Genomic DNA, 23,135 nt, shown 5'->3' with positions numbered 1-23,135 from the left:
TATCTAGACCTGAATAAGATATTGAATCCTTTACATAAATGCTTTTTTGGTGCCGATTGGAGCTTTATGAGAAAGTTACTTTTGAACTTCCATAGTATCATTACTGGGTTTTATTTCTGTGATATAGGCTTAATCCTCTTTTCAACTACCAAAAATCTAGAATATATTTAAAGTCACTTTGCTTGGAAAAACCCAGTGTAGAAGTACTCATGGATGTCAAAAAAACAAAAACCAAAAACCAAACAAAAACAAAAACCAAACCCAATATGCTCTCTCTTTGACTACAAGTTTATCAGTTGCTATGTGTGATGTGATGACTGTCATGATAAAGAACTTAATGGCATTAGGAGCTCTCTGGAAGTTCAAGTACAACAAGAAAAATGCATCTAATGTTGTACCACTAGATGCTCTGAAGGATCTATGAAAGTTTCAATACCACAATCCCTTCGTCTATCAAAGGATAATGGGTGTTACATTTTAGAGATATCATTAAAACACATACTGAGCATGGATTCCCCAATCATAACACATTTATATGTATAGCATCCTCCCTATTATTTTATTTTAATTCCAATTAGTTCCTTAGAACAATGGTTATTTAAAACAACAGTATAATTTCAACATGCAAAACACATTTGTAAATGGAGCTGCTACTCTAGTTAAATATAGGGAAAGGCTCTCAGAACCACTAGTTGAACTTTCACTTTTTCCATAATAGTAGTCATCAGGGCAATAGCTTAAAACCATAGATTTTGAGAAGCCCCAGGTAAGTTACATCTGCATGGCGTATTTATTTATTTGTTTGCCTCAATTTCTTCCAAAGTCAATATTTTATGTTATTGAGAATGATTATACCAGCTAGCTGGAGTTGGGGTGGAAGGTTTAGCAAAATTTTACTCTTATCAAAGAAATTTAAGGGAATTTGGTTACTGGCCCACCCAGTGCATCATGGTATGAGAAGCAGGGTATCTCAGGGCACATGGGTTATGCTCATTGCTGTACCTCTGGTGTTTTTAGTGCACACAATTACATGGGAACATTAATAAACATTTGTTGAACAAATAAATGAATAGAAACTGAAAACAGTCATGAGTACTTTTTGAATATTACTCATCAGGATGCCTGGGTGACTCAGTGGTTGAGCATCTGCCTTTGGCTCAGGTCATGATCCTGGAGTCCTGGGGTTGAATCCCACATCAGGCTCCACATGGGAAGCCTGCTTCTGCCTCTGCCTATGTCTCTGCCTCTCTCTCTCTCTGTGTCTCTCATGAATTAAAAAAAAAAAAAGAATATCACTCATCAATCTACTGATAAATATTTAGATTTTGTAGAATTCTACAATTGAAAGGGACATTAGAACTTAGTTTAACCCTCTTAGTTCCTAGACGAGGAGTCTAAAGCTCAAAGAACCTAAGTGTATCAATGAGGAGATTATACGGGTAACCAGTAACAGTGAAAAAATAGATCCAGTTCATGTAGGCCACCCTCTCAGATCTAAAACAGGGACTGGCAAACAGTAGGAGAGAAATGCATTTTATGAGTCATTCTTGTGTTGTTAGGGACCTTTCCCCCAAGCATGACATTTACTTTCCTCACATTATCAGGACACTCTTGAGGGATGCAAAGTGAGGCAAGTTATGAATTTCATCTTCAAGGAACTTAAAATCAGCTGATAAAAATAAAGATGAATGTGGATTATGTAAGAATGCAAAGAAAATAGTGTAGGTTTTAAAAAAGGAAATTATTTTTGAAGTGGGCCTTGAGGGAAAGTCTGTAAGTCTATAAATATAAATTGGCTGAATGCTGGTCATGTACCAAGAAATTTTCTATATACTGGCATATAGTGGTGGTGAACAAGACAGCAATGAGTTGATGAGCTCATGTTGTGGTGCAGAGGAAATGGGGCAGAAGATGAGAGGAGGAAAGAAGTCTAAGTTGGGGGATGATCTTAGTAAAGGCCAAGAGTTGGGGATGCCTATAGTTTGTAGCAAGAATTATAGGAAGAATTTACTCACTAAATTGGAGAGTTCACACTGCAGAATAATGGAAGGACATTGAGTGGAGGTGGTGTTGGGTTATTACAGGGAATGAAAGCTGGGAAGGGAAGGGAATTCTAGGTCTGATACCAGGAGACAGTACATTTTTATGCCTCGGGTGCAATGCTCTGAAAGCAGAGAGATTAGTATTCAAGAATAATTATAGGCCCTGGGTACAGAAGTACAAATGTAAAAAGAGTGGGAAACAAACAAGATAGCATGAATCCATCAAAACATCTGAAAAAAAAAAAAGTGCGTAGGTGCTGGGATAGCTTAGATATGGAGGACTAAGGGGAACAGAAAACTGAGGATCATCCTTCACTATCCTTCAAGTTTTCTAGTTTGGAGTTCTTAAGCACGAAGCAATGATATATCCAATTAGAAAGGATCATCTTTTTAAAAATCCTATGCTTTTTCATGGAAAGGGTAGTGGCTGACTCGGGAGGCTGAGAAACTCGACTGAAGTCAATGCTGTGCTTGGCAAGACTGGACTCACCAGACAACTATTGTTTTTTATCAAATGGAAACAAACACGAGCTCTTGGGTTCTTAGCAAATAATAGCAAATTAAACAAAACAAAGGATGAAGTGACAGTTTAGGAACCCAGGGCTCTCTCAGTTCATGGCAGCACATGGGACCAAAGGTCAAAAGGACGCTATGAAAATAACACTGCGGGACTTCAGGCAGTGCTGGAATAAAATGGCATTTTCTAGTCACGTGAAGATAGTCTTTTGGGTTTGTCCATTCCTTCTCTAGTCACTCAGTAGCAATGGGAACTTTTAGAACTACCTCTAAGACTCAGACATTCAATTTTTAGTTAGTGCGGAGCCATAGTTCCTACCTAGGCAGGGGTGACGCTGGGAGCATCGGTGCTAATCAGTGACAGCACTACAGCTTTGTGGTGGCCCTTGTGGCGGGTCTGAGAGTCATCAGCATTGGAGCTGCGGGTACCCAGGGAAGAGGACGAGCTTAGAGCTGAAGCCAGCTAAGGCAATAGACGTGGTACAGTTATTATTAGTGAAAGCTTCAAGAGTTTATTGCTGAGATTGGTCCTGAATGGCATGTTTTGAGGGGAGCAAACAATAGTGAAAAATTGTGGGGCGGTAACAGAGAAGGTAGCAGTAAAGAAAAAAAGAAGTAAATATTGCATGAGAGCCTCCTGGTGTTTTCGTGATCTTTCCATTACTCATGGAGCCATCCCGTGGCTGGCATTAGCGTATCTAGTCGATGGATGGGTAAGCGAGGATCAGAGGGGTTGCATGAGATGACCAGTCTTCCAGCTAGTGGGGGGGGGGAAGCAGCATTTGATTCTCAGGTTCCAGAGTTCGCCCTTTTTAGGAGAGGCTGACTCCCACGTCACCCAAGTAGGCCCCGAGGAGCCAGGACTCTTCCAGTTGGATGTCTAGACAGAAATTCCAGAAAAGTCTGCTGGAGTGAATGAAGGAAGACCCACCGGTTAGTGCTAAAAATTCCCGCACTCAATGTATGACTATAAGTAATGAGAATGGAGTCGACAAGCTACGTGGAAATCAGCCTAACACGCCTCTGACCCACCAGCACGTAGCAGGCAAAGAAGAACCATCTTCCCTTCTAGAGTGTGGCTAACATGGCACATGGAGGGGATGAAGCACAGTCCCTGAGAACAGGAAACCTGCCATCGGACCTGGGAATCAAGCGAGGCAGACAAAGAACATCGTCAGGATCAGAAGAGTGCAAGAAAACAAAGTGATGGGAATTCTAAGACTTCTTCTTCCCCAAGAGACCACCTGGGAGGTTCATTTTGATCTGTTTGCTTTTATATAAAATTCTGGGGGAGGCAGTTTTCTGTGACACATGATGCTTTACAGAGCATAACATCTGGTACAAACAGCCCTGTGAGTCGGACCCTTTTGATCTGGATTCGATGGATGGACAAGCCTGTCGGCAATGGATGGAACCAGCACGTTAGCCCAAGTCCTACCCATGGGGGGGAAACGGACTGAGAAATAAGGGGCAGGAGATGGGAAGACCTGGGTTACACTGGAAGGAGGGAGGACGGTGGTGAACGGATGTTGTAATAAGCACACATGTACACGTAAGCAGTGCACACACACACTTGCCCCCTAAACTCTCTGGAAACACCTTGAAGGGTCACGTGCTGCCGAGGAACGCTCTCCAGATCGCAGCGGGTTTGGTAAAACCCTACAGGTAAGTGTGAGAGACAAAGGCCAACAAGTCCTGCATTCCTACCGTAGTTTTTGGCCTTTCTGGATTTAACATTTTGGTTTCACCTAGATGAGCGTGACTCTAAGAGTCCACACCGTTTGTGAACTAGTGATTTCCTTGTGTCAAGTGAGGCTCAAGCTCGCAAGTACGTTGCTTAGCTGGTGAGTGTGCCAAGTCGACCTCCCAGCATCGGCAGCTCAGAGGGCTTCAGTGCTGTCTTTAGGCTTCATTGCCGTCTTTGGGGCTATCGCTACATATTAAATAAAGTAAAAAAAAAATTAAAAAGGGGGTGTCATTGGGCTCCAGGGAGTGGAGGCGAGGGCGCCGGGCCTTACAGGGCACCCGGCAAGCTGGAGGGGCAGTCGGCGACCTGGGCACCCGCACAGGTCGCCCTCGCTGCTGTGAGGGCCTTGTTCTGCGGAAGAAACCACGGTTCCCGCTTTCAGGGAGCTCACAATCTGCCTGGGAGTGAAGCGCGGACTGAGGGAAGAAGCATCATCGTGCATAAGCTAGACTGTCAAGCGGCTTCCACTGCCGGACGCCTAGAAAAGAACACAGGGACTGTGTGGGTTCCTTCGGGAAAAGGTCATTAAAGTGGAAGAGAAGGTCTTTAAGAAACAGGGATGGATGAACAGAAGGTCCTATGTAGGATAAAGACCTGGAGCCAGAACACCTGGTTTTTGCTATGACCGGTCTCGTGAATTTGGACGAATAATAATTTTCACTCCTGGAGTCTTCCTTTCTCATCTTTGAAGCTCGTGAGAAGGATGGAGGATGTTAAGGGGTCACCCATGGAGTCTTACAAATGCCAAAGTGCCGAGTAGGTGCTGGCCATTGTCACCACGCGGCCGCCGGGCTCCCGGGGGTCTGTCCGACTCCCGAACAAGGCCCGTTGTCAACTACGAAGCCACGCACCTGTCAGGTAGCAGGTGATGAGCCTTGGAAGCAACGTGACTTTCTGAGTCCAGACCCCCAGGAGACTGACTTCGCTGTGGGGATGTCTCGGCCCGCCCTTGCCCCAGAGCCACCCTGGTCCCCCCACTCCCATCGTCTGATCCTATAAAACTGTCAAGGCTGCGAGGGGACGAGCCTTTCACCTACAGGCAGCTTGGCCCCCCTGACCCGCGGGCCCCGCAGTATTCGGAGGTGCTTCCAGTTTTTGTCTTTTTATCATGAAGCTAATGATTTGGGTCAATTGTTTATGGACCAGAACTGAGTATTTATCTCTTTGAAATGTCCGTCCCTTCCAGACGACTCCACAACAAAGTTCTTTTAGCCTCAACAATGCACAATTCAGAAGAATATAACCGAAGGCGACGTTTCCTTCGTCCAGTGCAAATACAAGCTCTCTCCGACCTTCAGCTCTTCCTTCCAAAGCAACACAGTTCACTTTCCGAGAAGAATGACCTGTTTTCAGTGTGTGTGTGTGTGTGTGTGTGTGTGTATTTGTATCTTTTAAGTATTTTCTCCAGTTTTCTCTCAGACAAAAGTGGATGGAAGTTAAATTCTACTGGTTCTTCCTGACATTTTTTTTTTCCCTCCAACCTCAGAACTGAGTTAATTTAATGAAGTCATTATGTAAGCATCATGAGTCTTCTCATTTTAATTGCCTATATTGAAAATTTACCTAAAGTGCTCAAATGATTCATAATCAGTTGGTTATGCACTATAGTCCAATACTAATTGTCACTATTAATCAGACTGGCCTGATTATTAGGCCATTTTCCAATTCTGACTTTCTTCCAGAGCCAGACTGAAGTTCATGATGGCTTTGGAAGGATCAAGGTGACTTGCTCCTTTCACTCTGCTACCATTAAGAGTTCTTTTTTTTTTTTTTTTTTTTAAGTCACAAAAAAAACCCCACATAAATATTAATTCATTTTTTTTCTGAATTATAGAGCCATGTAATTGCCTGTGTCAGTTGCTACTAACAAACACTAGTTTAAGGGCACCATGGCCAACCTCTCAGTGTCCTTATTTAAAGAGATGACAGCCTCAGAAGTGTAAACCTCATAAGGCAACAGCAATGCTCCCCAGACTTGCTCTAAGCCACTGTTTTCTGATAAATGCCTGAAGGTGATTAGCTTACATGATTAAAGACACATGGCTATCGGCATGCCTGGAAGCATTCCAAGGGTTAAATCGGTGGAAGCAATTAGGCTTCATTTCGAATCTCATCACACTGTGAAAGTCATTAGTTTACAAACACATCTGCCTGACAAGCAATCATTCAGACCTGATGCTGAGGAGTCCTGGATCTGCCTGCTGCCACATTTTGCTGGTGGTACTACTTGATGGCCCAGAACTCTCCTCCTGCTCCAGACCTCCCCCCCGCCCACCCCCAGGGAGTCCCACCTTCTTGACTTTCAGCAGAGTCAACTACACTGTTCTCTCCTATCAAGCTCCTCTTGAAAACCCTTCTCAAACCGTGGCCACGACTGAACTAAATGTGGCTCGGTGCCTGTCGGTATGTAACCCCCATACCCTGAGCTGCTTCCAATTTGTTTCAAGTACAAGGTGAGGTGCTTCCTAGATCCCTGAAACGCAGTACAACTCACATCTATGTGCTTTGGAGTTTCGTTCCTTTGCCTAAGGAAAAAAAAAATCTTCCAAGTCATCTGGATCAGCTCCTTGCAGTCACGGATGTATTATCGCATTCTCTCTCTCTTTTTCTCTCTCTTTGACATTTTTCTTTCGCTGCTTCATACATCATTAGGGAACAAAAGCCAATCAAAAAAAAAAAAAAAACTCAGTACCTTCATGAGGGGTGATGGCTGCGGATTTTGAGTGGGAGCCCCAGACAATAGAGACAGCACATTTAGGTTCAGAGACCATGTTGGTATTTCCTTATTATGTATGTTAGGGGGTGATTAGACCCTCAGCAACCACTTGAAGTTCCCTCACAATTAGGGATGCACAGAAACCCGGTTAACAGATTGTACGGTAACGTCAGAAATCATGTACTTTGCTTTACAAACTAGTAAAGCCTCCAGCTCTATTCTGGAAATCTTTGTACTGCTGGGCCCGACATAAACTGTTCCAGGGCTCCCACCGTAGTCAGAAAATATTGTTATTGTTTTTTTGCTGTTTCTCTCTGCCAGAAAAGTGAGGCCACTGGAACTCTATTTTTTTTTGGATTTTATTTCATCAGGGCACCTCTCCCCAACAAAGGGCAGAGAATCCCAAGCCTAGGTGCCCCCTTCTTAGTCTCTCCGAAGGCAGTTCTTCACTAAAAATAAGAACCGTGATTTTATTTTTCACGCTGCCAAAAGCAACCCTAGTTGGGCTTCATGCATACTGACTGAAGATAGCTTGTATCTACCACTGGTTCTTTAGAAAAGGCACGCCGGGGAAAACCCATGTTGACCACAAAATAGGCCCTCAAACACATTCAGGAGCAGCAGTCTACAGATCTTGAGCACAATACAGGAAAGAGGGAAGGAATTTACCAGAGCCCCATATCATTAACTTCTAAACACTGAAAGCCTAATTTCAGTGAACTCTTGGAAACCATGGAAACAGAACACTCCAATGAATGCAAAGGATCGCAGAACCTTGACTTTTCCTAAAACAAACTTCAGTCTGTCAGTAGAAGTATATTTGAAGGCTTACCTCTAAAGCTACTGGATTTGTCCCATTGCCAGCAGGATTGAAGAGGTGGATTATAAGATTTGTATTGTGGTTAAACCCATTTATTGAGAGTAATGTGAAAAAAAAATAACCTCCATACTCTTCACTTACTATTTGCTCAACACCATGAAATGCGAGTGGAAGAGTGATAATAACTGAATAAATCAACTGACACACACACACTCACGCAATTGATCGTGAGATTTCTACGAGTTAGTGTCCTAGAATCAAGAAGCAAGTATAATCTCTGTTTCTAGATGTGGCTACAGTTTTGCTTATTCCTCTTCATGAGGAATATTATCTTATGAGGATGAGGCGTCTTAGGTATGCAACCTGCAAAATCTGAAATCTATGAAGGAAGAACTTGAAGGGCTTTTTTTTTGTTTCGGTTTTTGTTTTTTGTGTGTTTGTTTTTCCCAAGGTTACCAGATTCAGCCACTGACTAATAAGTGTTCTTTTTCCTGCTTCTCCCACTTCCCTCTCCCCAATCTCTGAGGACCTAAGCATGTCTCCAGCCTCTGTTAGGTGTGGATATATAGAGGCTAAGGGCACCAGCGGCTTGTACCAAGAAATGTGCTAGGACTCTTCCCACCCACGTTTAAGAAACCAGATCCCAAATGGGGTCTTTGGCAACATGCCTTCTGAGCATAAACACTCAAACACACAAGGTCTATTTTGACCCTCAATGTCCAGGATTTAATTTTATCGTGCAGAGATAATGGGAACAAAGAAATAAGGCCAGAGAGAGGAGAGAATGAAAACAAATATATAAGGACATGTAAGAGAAGCAGAATCTTTCGAGTCTGGCGTGGCAGGCACCATTGATATTCTGTGTACCAAGTTTCCTGTTTCAAGACCCTGAAGTAGGTGTGCATGTGTTGAGCAGAGGAGGCTGAGCTTAAAAATAACAGCTGAGACGAGAGCTGGGCTTTATCAGCAAAGGTTTCCTGAATTAAGTAGAGCAGCCTCAGACTTGGGCAACTCCATGAGAGCAGGCAAGGGGGCTCTAACTCTCACAGGCAGAGGCTGTGCTCCTGCAGAGCTTGACCTCTAAAGGAGTGTCCCCTTCTAACCTGAGCCACACATGAGTGTTTAAAAAGTACGGCTTCAGGGGAATTTGTTTGCGGCCCTTTGGGAGGCAGGGATTTGTAGGTAACTCAGAAAAGGAACCGTTTACCTACTGAACTAATCTGAAGCTATAGCTTTTGCTGTGGCATCTCTATCTCTTCTTAGCACAGGGAGACTAAATGCCCATATCTGTGCAAAAGGCTGGGTTAAAAATGTACTTAGTCCCACATGCCTTCCATCAAGGACACTTTGAAAATTCAAAAGAAATGAACGGGTCTATTTTTTAAAAACTCACTGAACCATTCAGTGTCTCTTCAGTTGCTGAGAAGAGGAGCTGTAGGTTTTTTTTTTTTTTTTTCTTCAAGACACTAGATAGTCTCTCCTCATGGGATAGAAGCATTAGTCACAGAAATATAAGTCATCAACCATGACGGTTTAGGGCTATTTTAGTTCTAACCCTTTGTCAATGCCGTGTGACTGTCCCCACAATACCCTCAGCTCCTTCCTCCCTTTCTCCTTCCCTTTGTTCATGCTGTCTACTCCAAGTTTGAATTCACTTCCAATTTCCTCTAAATAAATATCCCATTTATCAACACCCTGTCCAGTGATTTTGTCTTAGCCTGGCTCTCGCGGGGCTTGTCTCCAATAAGATTATAAATTCCAAGACCCATGAACCAGAGAAATTATTGGTGATCAATAAACTCTTACTGAATTAAAATTTCTTCTTGATACTGGAGGAAAAAAGGGCAGGAAAAACTAGGAATGATGGGTGGGGGATTTTATGGGGATAATATATTCAGCTATAACTCTTCCTAAATTCCATAGAATGAATTCTGTAGTTACTCAGGCCAAATTATTGTGTCATATTTTCTACAAAAGTCCAAATTTGTGACTCAGAATAGATTCTCTGGGGCTTAATACCTTAATTTTCCCATTTAAGTCTTACTCCAGGCAAATTCTTATCTGTCAGCTACCTATATAATCAGCATTTACCCAACAAATATTTAGTTAATATTTATTTGGCATCTACCACTCTGCTAGATATTATGCAGGACACAGAAAAAGCTTTAGAACAAATCCACCTTTCCAGTAAAGATAAGGAAATGAGCTGAATAAACATTTCTCAGTCTACCCCTCTAATCACCAACTGCCATGCAGAAGTCTGAAGCTCTAGTCACTCCATCTCCCCCTTGCCTTTCCTGACTGTCTAAATCCTGGCCCTGCTTCAAGAACAAGTTGAAATCTTACCTCCTTTTTGTAATTATACCCAAATATTCCAGCCCACACCAATATATCTGAGACTGAATGCCAATTTTACAATTTTTAATTCCATACATTTAGCACTTAGTATATACTCTCATATTTTTAAAATTTTTCTTCGTATCTCCTATTTCTCCAGATAGAGGAAAACTATTCTTAAATCAGATTTTTTTTTTATCCTTTGCTCTCTAGAACTTGGCAAATTATAGCATTTGGTTATGAATTATCACTATAGCTACTGATACAACATCCTGATTTTTTCACAGTAATCCTCTGGAGATTCTATTGTTCTCCTTTACAGTCAACATTCTTTTTTTAAAAATTTTATTTATTTATTAGAGGGAGGGAGGGAGAGAGAGAGAGAGAGAGAGAAATATTGAGAGAGAGAGAGGCAGAGACACAGGCAAAGGGAGAAGCAGGCTCCATGCAGGGAGCCCGACGTGGGACTCGATCCCGGGTCTCCAGGATCACGCCCTGAGCTGAAGGCGGCTCTAAACCGCTGAGCCACCCGGGCTGCCCTACAGTCAACATTCTTGAAGGATTTTCTTACACCTACTTCTTTACTGACCAGACCCTCTTCATCCCACTAGTCTCACCTTTTTTCCTTCCACTGCAATAAGCCTTTTTTCTAACACGAACATCTACACTGATCAAATGGTCTCTTTGGTCCTTGAGCCAGCCAAGGACTCTTTAGTTCTTGAATCCTCTAATCCCAAGCCCTACTTCTTTCTGACCAAAGCTTGCTTCTCTTCTCAGTGCAGGATATCACCATGAATCAAGTTACCCAAATAAGAACCAGGGAACCATTCTCGATTCCTCCCTGTTCCCTTAATCCCCTCATAAAATCAGTCACCATGTCCTATTGATTCTGCTTTTCTAATATGTTCTACATCTGCCCAGTTATACTTTCTGTGCATTGAGCCCGTATCCAACCTTTTGACAAGTCAGTAATCCAAAAACATGTTTGTTACCATCCCATTTGTAGAAAAGTACTACCTATAGGCCTTCTTTCAATGCTAGGCTTGGTGTTAGGAATTAGGTAATAATAATAATTAGCACTTATATATCACTATGTGCTTGGCATGGTTCTAAGCAATGTATGTTAGTCAATTTATGGTTACCAGTGTCACACAGCTTCATGAGGTAGGTATAAGTATTATATAGCTTTGAGACTGAAAAGCTTAAAATAATTTTCCTGAGGCCACCCATTTGGTAAAAGTCAAAATTATGATTAAAATTTATCTGGGGTGTCTGGGTAGCTCAGTGATTGAGCATCTGCCTTTGGTTCAGGTCATGATCCCAGGGTTCTGGGATCGAGTCCTGCATCGGGCTCCCTGCAAGGAGCCTGCTTCTCCCTCTGCCTGTGTCTTTGCATCTCTCTCTCTCTCTCTCTCTCTCTCTCTCTCTGTGTCTCTCATGAATAAATAAATAAAATCTTTAAAAAAATCCACATCCAGTTGCCTTCCAAATTCATTTACTGTCCTCCATACATGCTTTGACAGTCACCACACAGAGGGGTTTAAGGAAAGTTAAATTGGAAAGTATAGACTAAATTTCTCATCTGTCACATTAATTTGGGAACATTTGTTGTGAATATTGTTTTTAATGGAAGCAAAGAGGATAAATGTTAAAATAGTGAAGTCTGTAAGTTAAAGTAAGTGCAGCAAAGAACAACAAATAATGACTAAGGAGAGGGAAGAAAACAGAGAGGGAAGAAAAACAGGACCAAATGAAAGAGACAGAAAGGGTGGGGGTGTGGGGGCGATGGTAGAGGGGATCTATGGGATCTGAAGGAGGGGCTAAGCCAAAGCATGAATTGCCTCCATGGTGTTTAGAAAATCTAATGAGAATGTGTTAATCGAAAGTGTGATATGGGACTAAATAGTTCAACAACATGCATATTTCATGATGTTGGCTTTATGTGACTGGGTTACTCAGGAATCTACCAGCTGAAACAAAGCCAAAAGATACTGGGTGATTTTATTCAAGCTTACCAACAGCTACCCAGACTGCATGCAGCATGGAAATGACAGATGATTAGTATTCTAAAGCAGTCTATAAGCTTTCCAGCAAGTTGTCAATACTTTGTATTCTGCATTTACCCCGTACTGCAGAACATTTTGTTCCTAAAAATTTTTGGAAGTTTATTTTATTTTATTTTTAATTTTTTTTTAATTTTTTAATTTTTTTTTTTTGGTTTTGGTTTTGATTTGTGTGTAGTTCTTGTATTTAACCCCATCACGATGGAAATGAGTCATAGATTATGTTACCCACACACCCTGTACAGTCAAAGATACAAACGCAAACATTAGTTTGAGTGTCTGGTCTCTAGAAGGTGATGAATGCTGGTTAGAGTGTGAGTGGAATGTGGAAAGAATGAGGGACTGGGCATCAGAGCTCTTAGGTTCAGGTATCGATTCTATCATTTGGCCTATTGAGTGACTTTGGGGGAAGAAAATAATTTACTGAACTATAAATTCCTCTTATTCAGGCTTCTGAGTTTTTAAAATAAAGATTAAATGAAATAATACTTGTGAAAAAAATTTATGCAGCATAAGCCTGATGTAGAGTGTTTTCTCAATAAAGAAATAAATAAAGAAAAGGAAATGCCAGCATCAGAGAATTAATTAGTTGATTTTTCAAAAGAAAGATTGAGGATGACAGCTTACACAAACAAATGATACATTCCTCATAATAGTAAATAAGAAAAAAAAACACATATATGTCTTCACTTTATGACACATATATGGGGAGGTGTGAGTAATTTTAAATATTGAGCAAAAGAACAAATAACCTTTGGTAGAAATCACCTTAAGGCATTAGGTCTTCTAGAAGACGTGCTAACCCTTTAGTTTCCAAAGAGTATAAATGATTATAAATCTCAAAATGGTTAAGACAGCCCTCAAATTTAAAAACCCTTTCTTAGGAGGAGTAGGTTCCTAAGAAGAAGCCATTACACTGAAAAAATTAAAAAGGAAAGCAATCCAATGCTCTTGTTTCTTTTTCTTCCCTGACTGGCACATTACTCTTAGTTTTTCAGATTTTGCCCAACTGAAAACTTTCAGAAGGTTGCTCCATAGAGTTATGTGATCACGAGGCCTTCCCACGTAGGAGTACTTGCAGTAGTGGGGCGCCTGGTGGCTCAGCGGTTGAGCGTCTGCCTTGGCTCAGGGCGCACCCTGGGGTCCTGGGATGGAGTCCCACGTGGGGCTCCCTGCAGGGAGCCCACTTCTCCCTCTGCCTGTGTCTCTGCCTCTCTCATGAATAAATAAATAAAATCTTTTAAAGGAAAAAAAAAGTCCTTGCAGTAATAATCTACCCAGTGGGCCTTACCAGGTCCAGAAAATAAAAGCCCAGGGCCTTGACACTACCTATGTCCTTGCTCTTGCCAGCTTTCCGGGTTACGTCGGCTCTCTTATCCTTAGCAACCAGATTAAGTCACCTCTCCTTGTGAAGTCTACCAATTTCTTCATTTTAAAATCGTCTTCCTTTCTAGTTTAGACTCTTAGAGCCACCGTGTCATAGAAAGAATAGATTTAGAGACACAAAACTTAGACTCTAGTCTAGCTTTGCCTAGAGTCTTTTAAAGAAAACCACTCAAATTAGTTACTTCTTAATATGTTACCTTAAATTCTCTTATCTTTAAAAATCTTGTCAGGTAGCAAGCAAACAAACAAACAAAAGAATCTTGTCAAGTTATTGTAAGGATCATACAATACATCTTAAGACCTTGGTGATTTGCAAAACACTATTAGATGTAACTCTTCATCACTTGTGTGTACTTTTATCCTCCACTAAGCTACAAGCACCTTAAAAACATGAACCATCCTTTTCACATTTTTGAATCTTCGGGGATTAGAAGTTGATGTTTGTTTGTTTGTTTTACATACTGGACAGTCCATAGATATCATCCACGCTGGCAGTGCTGTAGGGCTTGTCAAATATCAGGAGGACCATTTAAATGTCATAGGAACTCAAGAAAATCCCAGCAATTTCTCCCCATCTGGAAGCTAAAACTGATGATGACTATGGATGGAGGTAAAATATGCAAAAGAAAAGAGCAAAACTAATTAAAAATTCAGGACAGTACATATAAGAACAAGCCATTTTTTTTTCTTATGGTGGCATGAAGTTCGAAGTCAAACCATTACTTTCAAAGATTGATAAAAGTCACATTCCCAACTTGAAAGAGGTACCATGTGATAATGTTTCCTCTGACACTTATTACAGCTATTGCTAAAACTGGCATCTGTGGGACGTTACATCTTAATGCTGACATTGCCTTGTTACAGCTTGAGTGGAGGCATTGCCGTTTGACTGCAGCTGCTTTATGACCTGATAAAAAATTCTGAAAGTTGTGATGCTGTTTGCGGTGTCCTTTCCTGATAAAGTAATAGTGTGGGAGATGTATGTTGGTATTTGATAATTTTGAAAGCTTTGAGAAAGCTACGACAGCTTGGCAAAACATAGCGGGCCAGAAAACTTCTTTGAAGTTATTTCTCAAGCCCCGTGCCTATCCTCAAAAGCAAAGTGAAAGTCAAGAAAGACACTTCATGGAAGCAAATCCCAGCACCTGCCGCTGGCCGTCTTGCTAGAATTCTTTCTTGTTCTTTTCTCCTTTTGTTTGTGCAACTGGATGCATGGAATGAATCCTGTGAAATCTGAAATGCTGATTTTTCAGAGAGCAGTTTTTAATGTATAAATTTAAAAACAGGAAGCACTTAGCAAATGTTTATTTGCAGTTTTACTCCTCCAAATATATTAGGATTTCTTCCACATAATTTTTGGCCTATACTTAACACAGATTTCTGCCTCTGGTAGTTACACATGCATGAAAATTCATGCACGTCTACTTATTCAATCGTTTCATACATATGTGGTAAAGGATCAAAATGAACATCGCAGCACCAAATGCTGGTAAGAATGTGGAGAAATGGGAAGTCTCCTTCATTGCTGGTGAGAATGCAAAATGCGACAGCCACTTTGGAAAAACAGTTTGGCAGTTTCTTACAAAAAGAAACATAACTCTTACCAAAAGATCTAAAAATCATTCCCCTTAGTATTTACTCAAGAGAGCTGAAAATTATGTCCACACAAAAGTCTGTGCATGGATAGTTAAAGAAGCTTTGTTCACAATTTCTTAATCTTGTAAGAAAACAAGATAGTCTTCAGTAGTTGCATGGATAAACGAACTTTGGTGCATCCAGACAATGGAGTAATTTCAGTGCCAAAAGGAAATGAGCTATCGAGTCATAAAAAGACATGGGGGGGGGGGAGAAAAGACATGGGGGAGACTGATCGCATATTACTAAGTGAAAGAAGCCAATCTGAAAAAACTGCATACTGTATAAGTCTAACTATATGATATTCTGGAAAAGGCAAAACTATGGAAAGTATAAAAAGATCGGTGGTTGCCAGGGTTAGCGGGGAGAAGAGAGGGAGGAATACATCCAGCTTAGAGAATTTTTAGGGCAGTAAAACTACTCTGTATGATCCTATATTGATAGACACATGTCATGATAAATTTGTTCAACCCCATAGAATGTGTAACGCCAAGAATGAACCATGATGTAAACTGTGGACCCTGGGGTGGCACGATGTGCAGTATAGGTTCATCAACTTTATAAATGTTCCACTCTGGTGGGGAATGTTGACAATACGTGTGTGGTGGGGAGCATGTGTCAGCAAAGAGGGTTACATGGGAAATGTCTGTAGCTTCCTCTCATCTCAATCTTTTGCTCTGACCCTAAAACCACTCTTAAAAATAGTCTATTAATTTTTTTAAATGCACATCTCTCCTAAAATTTTTTTCTTTTGTCTTTCTTCCTGACTCATACGGCACCTGATTTCATTCTCTCTTTGGATACCTATTATTTTCTCTTTTGACGTATAGCCATTTACATTATGTTATACCCATCTAAAATATTTTAATATCTTTGAGTACAATGTATGTCTTACTTATCTCTACACTTAGCATGGTGCCTGGCATATAGCAATCATTCCAGAAATGTGTATTTAATGAATAAATGAAATGATACGTAATTTTTGTCATCCATTTATGCTACTTTGTTATGCAACTTTGATAATATTTTATACAGCATGTTAAAATGTATAAAAATTACTATATCAAAATTTTCTAGCTGATAGCAGAAAACTAGGGAGTTTTGCCTGAAAAACAATTGACTGTATCATTTAATACAAATCCTGAATATCTAAATTGTAGACCCAGGTTATTGGGTACTCTTATGCTTCCTTTTGAAAGATCAAAAAAAAAAAACCCAAAACCCCCCAAACACCCCTACATACGTTCATTCACATATCACAAATACATATACTCACAAATATACAGGCGCACTGTGGTATACGCAATATGCAACAGCACAAATCAGTGATTTACTAATCATTTCTGTGTGTGTATGTGAGTATGTGATTTGCTAATCTTTTGAAGGAAATCTTAATTGTAGCATGGACAACACGGTGGTTTGAATGATGTCCTCAAAAAGATATGTTCATCTTCTAATCTCCAGACTCTGTGGATATTATCTTATTTGGAAAATAAGGGCTTTGTAGATGTGACTAAGAATCTTGACATGAGATCATTCTGGATGATCTAGGTGGGCCCTTAATCCAATGGCAAGTGTCTTTATAAGAGATGGAAGAGAAGGAGACAGAGATATACACAGGAGAAGGTGATATAAAGATAGAGGCAGAAAATGAAATGATGTGGCCGAGAACCACCAGAAGTAGAAGCCAGGCATCGAATCTCCCTTAGAGCTTCCAGAGAGAATGAAACTCTGCTGATACCTTCAGTTTGGACTTCTAGCCTCCAGACTGTGAGGGAATCAACTCCTGTGTGAAGGCACCACATTTGTGATCATTTGTCATGGCAGCCATAGGATCTGATATAGATGGACTAGATAGGAAAATAATTCTCTGCTAACTCAAGCACTGAACTCTGAAACAGAGCAACACCAGAAACCAATGAGGAACTAGGAGAAGGCCCTAAAATTTTCCTTCATGAATATCACCTCCTTATAACATGGGACCATTCAGCCCATCTAAACATAACTTGGGAAATTATAAAAAAAAAATTTTGATGATTGAAGATATCCTAGAAGTATCCAACAACAAAGAAACTAAGTTAAACAAAAGGAATAAAAATCATGTTTATTCTAGATTTTTCCTTAGCGACTTTGCATGACAGAAGGCAATAGACTAAGAGTCTATAGCATTTTGGGGGAATAGGATTTTAACTAAACCGTTGTGCTCCCACTCATTTACTAAACGATTATTTATTGAGAGGTATATTCTATGCCAAGTGCTGTTAGAGTCACTGAGGATATAGCAGCAGGCAAAGCCGAAAAAACCCTGTTCTTCTCAGGGGACTTACATTCAGGGGGGAAAAGATACAAACCAAACAAACAAATACCTATATATCATATAATGATAAGTATCAGGAAAAGACACAAAACAGAGTAAAGTGAAAAGGGAATATGGAGATGGGGGTTCTAGTTTCCATAAGTGGCTCAAGACGCCCTCTCTGAAAATACAGTCTTTGAGCAGAAGCTTGAACAAAGTCCAAGAGTGAGCAAGGATGAAATCTGAGGCAGTGTCCCAGAGAGAAGGAGCTGCAAGGTACCCAGCTGTAACGCAGGAGTGTGCTTGGGGGGCTCTGAAAAGCGACTGCCCATGGTTCAGCCAGAATGGAAAATTTTGAGAGATAAAAGTGGAGGAAGCAAGAAGCAAGAGGAGGGAGGGTGAGCCTGAGTCTCTGTGAAGGAAAAGGAGAAGGATGGAGGATTGTGGAGGAAGAGCCTAAAGGGCCACATAGTTTTTTTTTTTTTTTTTAAGATTTTACTTATTTATTTATTTACAAGGGACACACAGAGAGAGACAGAGATGTAGGCAAAGGGAGGAGAAGCAGGCTGCACGCAGGGAGCCCGATGTGGGACTCGATCCTGGGACTCCAGGATCATGCCCTGAGCCCGAAGGCGGATGCTCAACCGCTGAGCCACCCAGGCATAAGGGCCACATAGTTAAAGAAAGTGCTGACCAGTGGGATGTCCTTGAGCCAGTTCACGGGCTTGTAGGAATGAGCTTATATTAATAGCCTGACTGTGCAGAGTCACGGCTGGGAGAAGCCTACGGGCAATGTGTCCGTGTCTTGAACATGGGGGTGGATCAAAAAGAGCAGCAACTGGAGCAGTCAGTTATGCTCCTCACAGCAGATCTGGGGGGCACATTTTCAGAACTGCCACGATGTCTATTATTGTATCTGATGCCACAAAGGAAAATGGCCCTCCGTCTTTCATGTATCTCCTGAGGACTAGAGTTCTGTGTCTCCCAAGAACTAAAATATTCTCCTGCATATTGCAAGTGCCATTATTATGGCCCTGAAATTTCACACTGACACAGTTACATTATCTGATATAACCTGGGATATATTTTAAACCTTCAAGTGGAGGGGCACCTGGGGGCTCAGTCGGTGAAGCATCTGCCTTCAGCTCGGGCCATGATCCCCGAGTCCTGGGCTCTCTGCTTAGGGGGGAGTCTGATTCTCCCTCTCCCTCTGCTGCTCCTCCCGGCTCTTGCTCTCTTTCTTTCTCAAATAGATAAATAAAATCTTTTAAAAAATATTTTATTTATTTATTCGTGAGAGACAGAAAGAGGCAGAGATATAGGCAGAGGGAGAAGCAGGCTCCTCATGGGGAGCCCGAAGGAGGACTTGATCCCAGAACCCCAGGATCAGGCCCTGAGCCAAAGACAGATGCTCAACTGCTGAGCTACCCAGGTGACCCTAGATAAATAAAATCTTAAAAAAAAAAAAAAATTCAAGTGAGATAATCAGTAGATAGTTAGCTATAAGCCTCTGAAGTTCAGTGGAGAGTAATAAAGTTAGAGACAGCCAAGCTAAATTTTTATTAATATCTAAAAGTGATGAGAGGAAATTATCAAGATAGTCAAAGGCTCAAATTATACACATATCATGGGGTCTTACACAAAGATGGACTCTAGAAGAAATGAATGGAAAATAGAAAGACAGAAATGAAGAAATTGTAGTATAATAGAACTCCAGAGAACATTGCTACCAGCAAAATGTGTAGGTTTCTTTCAAATGAGAGTGGTGATATAGCAAAATTAAATTGCAAGAGTGAAAATTATTCTTGAAAGACAAGATCTTTAATAAGAAAAAGAAAAATGTATTAATAAAAATCCATGTATCTAATTCCAGATCATATTAGAAAATATTAAGGAGCAGGAAATAAAAGCATATTAAAGTCCTTGCTTTCAATCAGGGGAGTTCAAAGTTTTGATATGGTTCTTGGATTTAACTGTATAAGTTATCTTTCCACAACCATGCCTACTAATTTAAGGCCTCTATCTCCTGGAAAAACCCACTCTAATACTTTCTAGGATGCTCACAACTACTATATCATGCGTGCTAACAAATGCTTCTTTTCAGTTCTATGCCAGCTCAACAGCCTCTTTCTCAGTTCCACTCACTACTCTCCACCATTGTAGCACCGCACCACAGTCTCTTCTTTTGGTAGTTCCCACCGTGACATCCAAGGGGATGATCACCAGAGGTCATGGCACATCCAGGAACTGAGAATTCCTCTGGTATGTATGTATGTATGTATTTTAAAAAATACTTTATTTTCATTTACTCATGAGAGACAGAGAGACACAGGCAGAGGGAGAAGCAGGCTCCATGCAGGGAGCCCAATGTGGGACTTGATCCCGGGACTCCAGGATCAGGCCCTCAACCGCTGAGCCACCTGGGTGTCCTTCCTCTGGTCTTTAAATTCCAGTATTGTGCTTTGCTTTGTGTTAAAGCAGGAGAAAGCCCCTCTCCCCAGTTATGTGCCATGTTTGAACATTTGAGAACCATCAATGCTGCTGTAAAAAAGAGAAAGCGTGACTCTAATAGGCAGCCACTTCGGCCAAAGATTTCAGGACTGAGACTCCTAGGAGGAATCTGGGGCCAGGCTGGGCCTGGGCTATGCTAAAAGTTTTCCCCTTTCCACACGGATAATTTTTTGTGCTCCTCTGTCCACAGAAGTCCTTATGTCAACCACCTAAAGCATAGTTTCTCTTGAAGGGAAAACTGGAGATGGTTACACATCAGTAGTCACAGCTTGGCCAAAGCTAGGAATCCTGCTTCCCTCATCATAAACAGAGAAAAAAGGTTCAATAATGGTTGATAAAAATGTAAAGATGACCATAGCCCCGAATCAAGAATAGAATGTATAGTGCTCAAATCGCTGAAGAAAAAAGAAAAATAAGGAATGTTTAGTCTGTTATACAAAAGATACAAGGGAATAGAAAAAAAATCAGTAGAAGTATAGAAACCAGAAAGTAGTAAAGCCTAAGTACAATAACATATGTGACTGTAGTTAAGACCAATATTAAAAGAATGACTTTTACAGAAATATTTTTTAAATTTTAAAAAAGATTTTATTTAGTTATTTGAGAGAGAGAGAGAGAGAGAGAGACCATGAAAGGGGGAGGGGCAGCGGGAGAGGAAGAAGCAGATTCCTACTGAGCAGGGAGCCTGACACAGAGCCCCATGCCAGGACCCTGGGATCGCGACCTGAGTAAAAGAAGATGCTTAACTGATTGAGCCACCCAGGCCCCTGGAAATATTTTTTTTTAGAGGAAGATTTTACCAAATAAATAAGCAAAATAGTGAAAGAAGGGATAGTAAAAATTTAAAAAACAAAACACTGTATTAAGCAACATATACTCATGAATATCCATACAGTAAGACAAGACAATTAACATTAACTCCATTTGAATACATGGTTTGTCAAAGAGTGAGAAGGAAAATGTAGAAAATACAGCAGAGTCAGGAAAAACAGGAAAAGCTGCAAAGGCAAGAGTTGCTATTTGTTCTAAGATGGCCAAGAAAGGCCTCACTAAGGAGGTGATGCTTGAGAATGGAAGGAGTTGGGATGACAGCCAGGTGGATAGGTGGGGGAAGGATGTTGCAGGCAGGTGGAACAGCGAGGGCAAAGGGCTCAAGCGGAGCATCCTTGGAGTGTTAAAGGAACAGCAAGGAGGCCACTGTGACTGGAATGGAGTAAACCAGAAAACGAACAGGAAGGAGTTCATGTCAGAGTGTTAGCAGGGGTCAGCTGAAGTAGGGCCCTTTAAGTGTTTGCATTTTGACTTTTATTGCAAATGACCTGGGGAACCACTGTAACACTTGGGAATAGGAATAACACGATCAGCTTTTTTTTTTTTTTTTTTTTTAATGACTTTTGTTGCTTTGTTGAAAATAGAATGAAGGGTTAAAGGGAGCAAGAATGGAAAGAGAAAGATGAATTAGACATGTATTGTGACGGTCCCGGTGAGAGATAAGAATAATTGGGATCAGGATGGCAGTGGGGCGCGTAGTGAGAAATGGTCCAATTCTGAACATATATTCGGGAGACAGTTGACAGAATTTCCTGATTAGTTAGATGCCTTTTGCAGCTGTTGATTTGCTGTTTGACTTCCTTATAAGGCTGAGAATTTCATAATGACAGAACAAATGTATTATTCAGCTTATGTCCTTTGTACTAACAGAGCATCTGCCCTATAACGAGCGATCAATATTTTTAAACTAAATTTAATTTCTATATACAGATATTTAAAAACGGGCACTGTGGAATAGTAATAGACACAGCATAATGTAAAATGCCCTCAACATCATTCAGAATTTATCTGCCTGTTACTCGACGTAAGTCCACGAGCAGAATAACAATCTAAAGTACAACTGGAAGAAAGGTTAAGATTAATACGCTAGACCAAGTGGGCATATATTTCTCTCACTGTTATAATTTTTTCATACAAAACTCCATGCATATTTTATTCTGTAAAATGAACTGCTACTAGATTCTTACATCATAATGTCAAAATATAAATTTTAGGAAAACGGCATAATACATTTGGTACTGTATAATCAAAGTTGTTATAAAGTAACCAGCATAGATTATCACGCACGGCTGGGACATTTTCAAGAAAAACTTCAAGGTGCTTTTTAATATCTGGTTAATTCAGATGCTATAAGTGGGATAGTAATAAACATGACAGCCCAATTCTGAAACTGTTACTCTCAGTGCACTCAGTGGTCCATTAATTCAAAATGTTTATGCAAGTTTTGATGAAGCCAACACTTGTATAACACCCCTACACTACTACCATGCAGCCAATAGCCATTGAAAAGGACGTGCTCACTGTTACACCCAACACGCAATCTGTATCTTACAGAATCCTAAATGCAAAATATACATACCAACCTTAAATCCCCTACCATCACGCAGCTGAAAGAACTGACTGCAGTTGGTTTCAGTGAAACCTATTTATTGTTCTCATTTTACATGTCTTTCCCATTCTTTTCAAAATAAAGGCATCTTGAGTAATTTTAGGAAATAAAACTAAGACGTATAATAATTTGGATACACACTAAAACCCTGAGTGTAAAATAGTACCCTACTATAAACATATGTTTTTTTGGTACGTCCTTGCATTCAAATTAAGCAGAACTCTCAACGTTCTTCACACAGAACTTAAAGAGCCTGCAATTAACTTCCGTCGAAGTTGGATTTTATTTTTTTTAGTTACAGTAAAAGTAATGGCACATGTAGTTTGCACTAAAGTCATTTCATCAGAGATCAGTTAATTTTTTGAACATTAATACATGAGACTTTATAACACTCTTGAAATTTAGGAAGAATACGTAGCTTTCCCATGACCACTCCCTTATAATTGATTACCACTAATTCAGAGACTATAACCTTCTTAATATAGTTTAGAATTGTTTAAGAAGAGGTATGATGTATACTTTATAGTGAAATATATTGTGTTACTTTTTGGAAAAAGCTGGAAAGTTAAATAAATCACATCTTCTAGTGATTATTTTATATTATGATCTAGGATTTTCCTCTGTTA

The 23,135-nt window shown here is 40.5% G+C and overlaps 1 protein-coding gene across 10 annotated transcripts in view; it reads right to left on the bottom strand.

The window, feature by feature from the left end:
• Positions 1–23,135, bottom strand: part of TNNI3K (TNNI3 interacting kinase) — a 285,086-nt gene that overhangs the window by 101,272 nt on the left and 160,679 nt on the right. The window lies entirely within an intron of this gene.

Source organism: Canis lupus, chromosome 8 (genome assembly GCF_048164855.1).
Source record: "Canis lupus baileyi chromosome 8, mCanLup2.hap1, whole genome shotgun sequence".
Taxonomy (NCBI): Eukaryota; Metazoa; Chordata; class Mammalia; order Carnivora; family Canidae; genus Canis; species Canis lupus.
The sequence above is the reverse complement of the archived record's forward strand: the minus strand, read 5'-3'. Positions and strand labels throughout refer to the sequence as shown.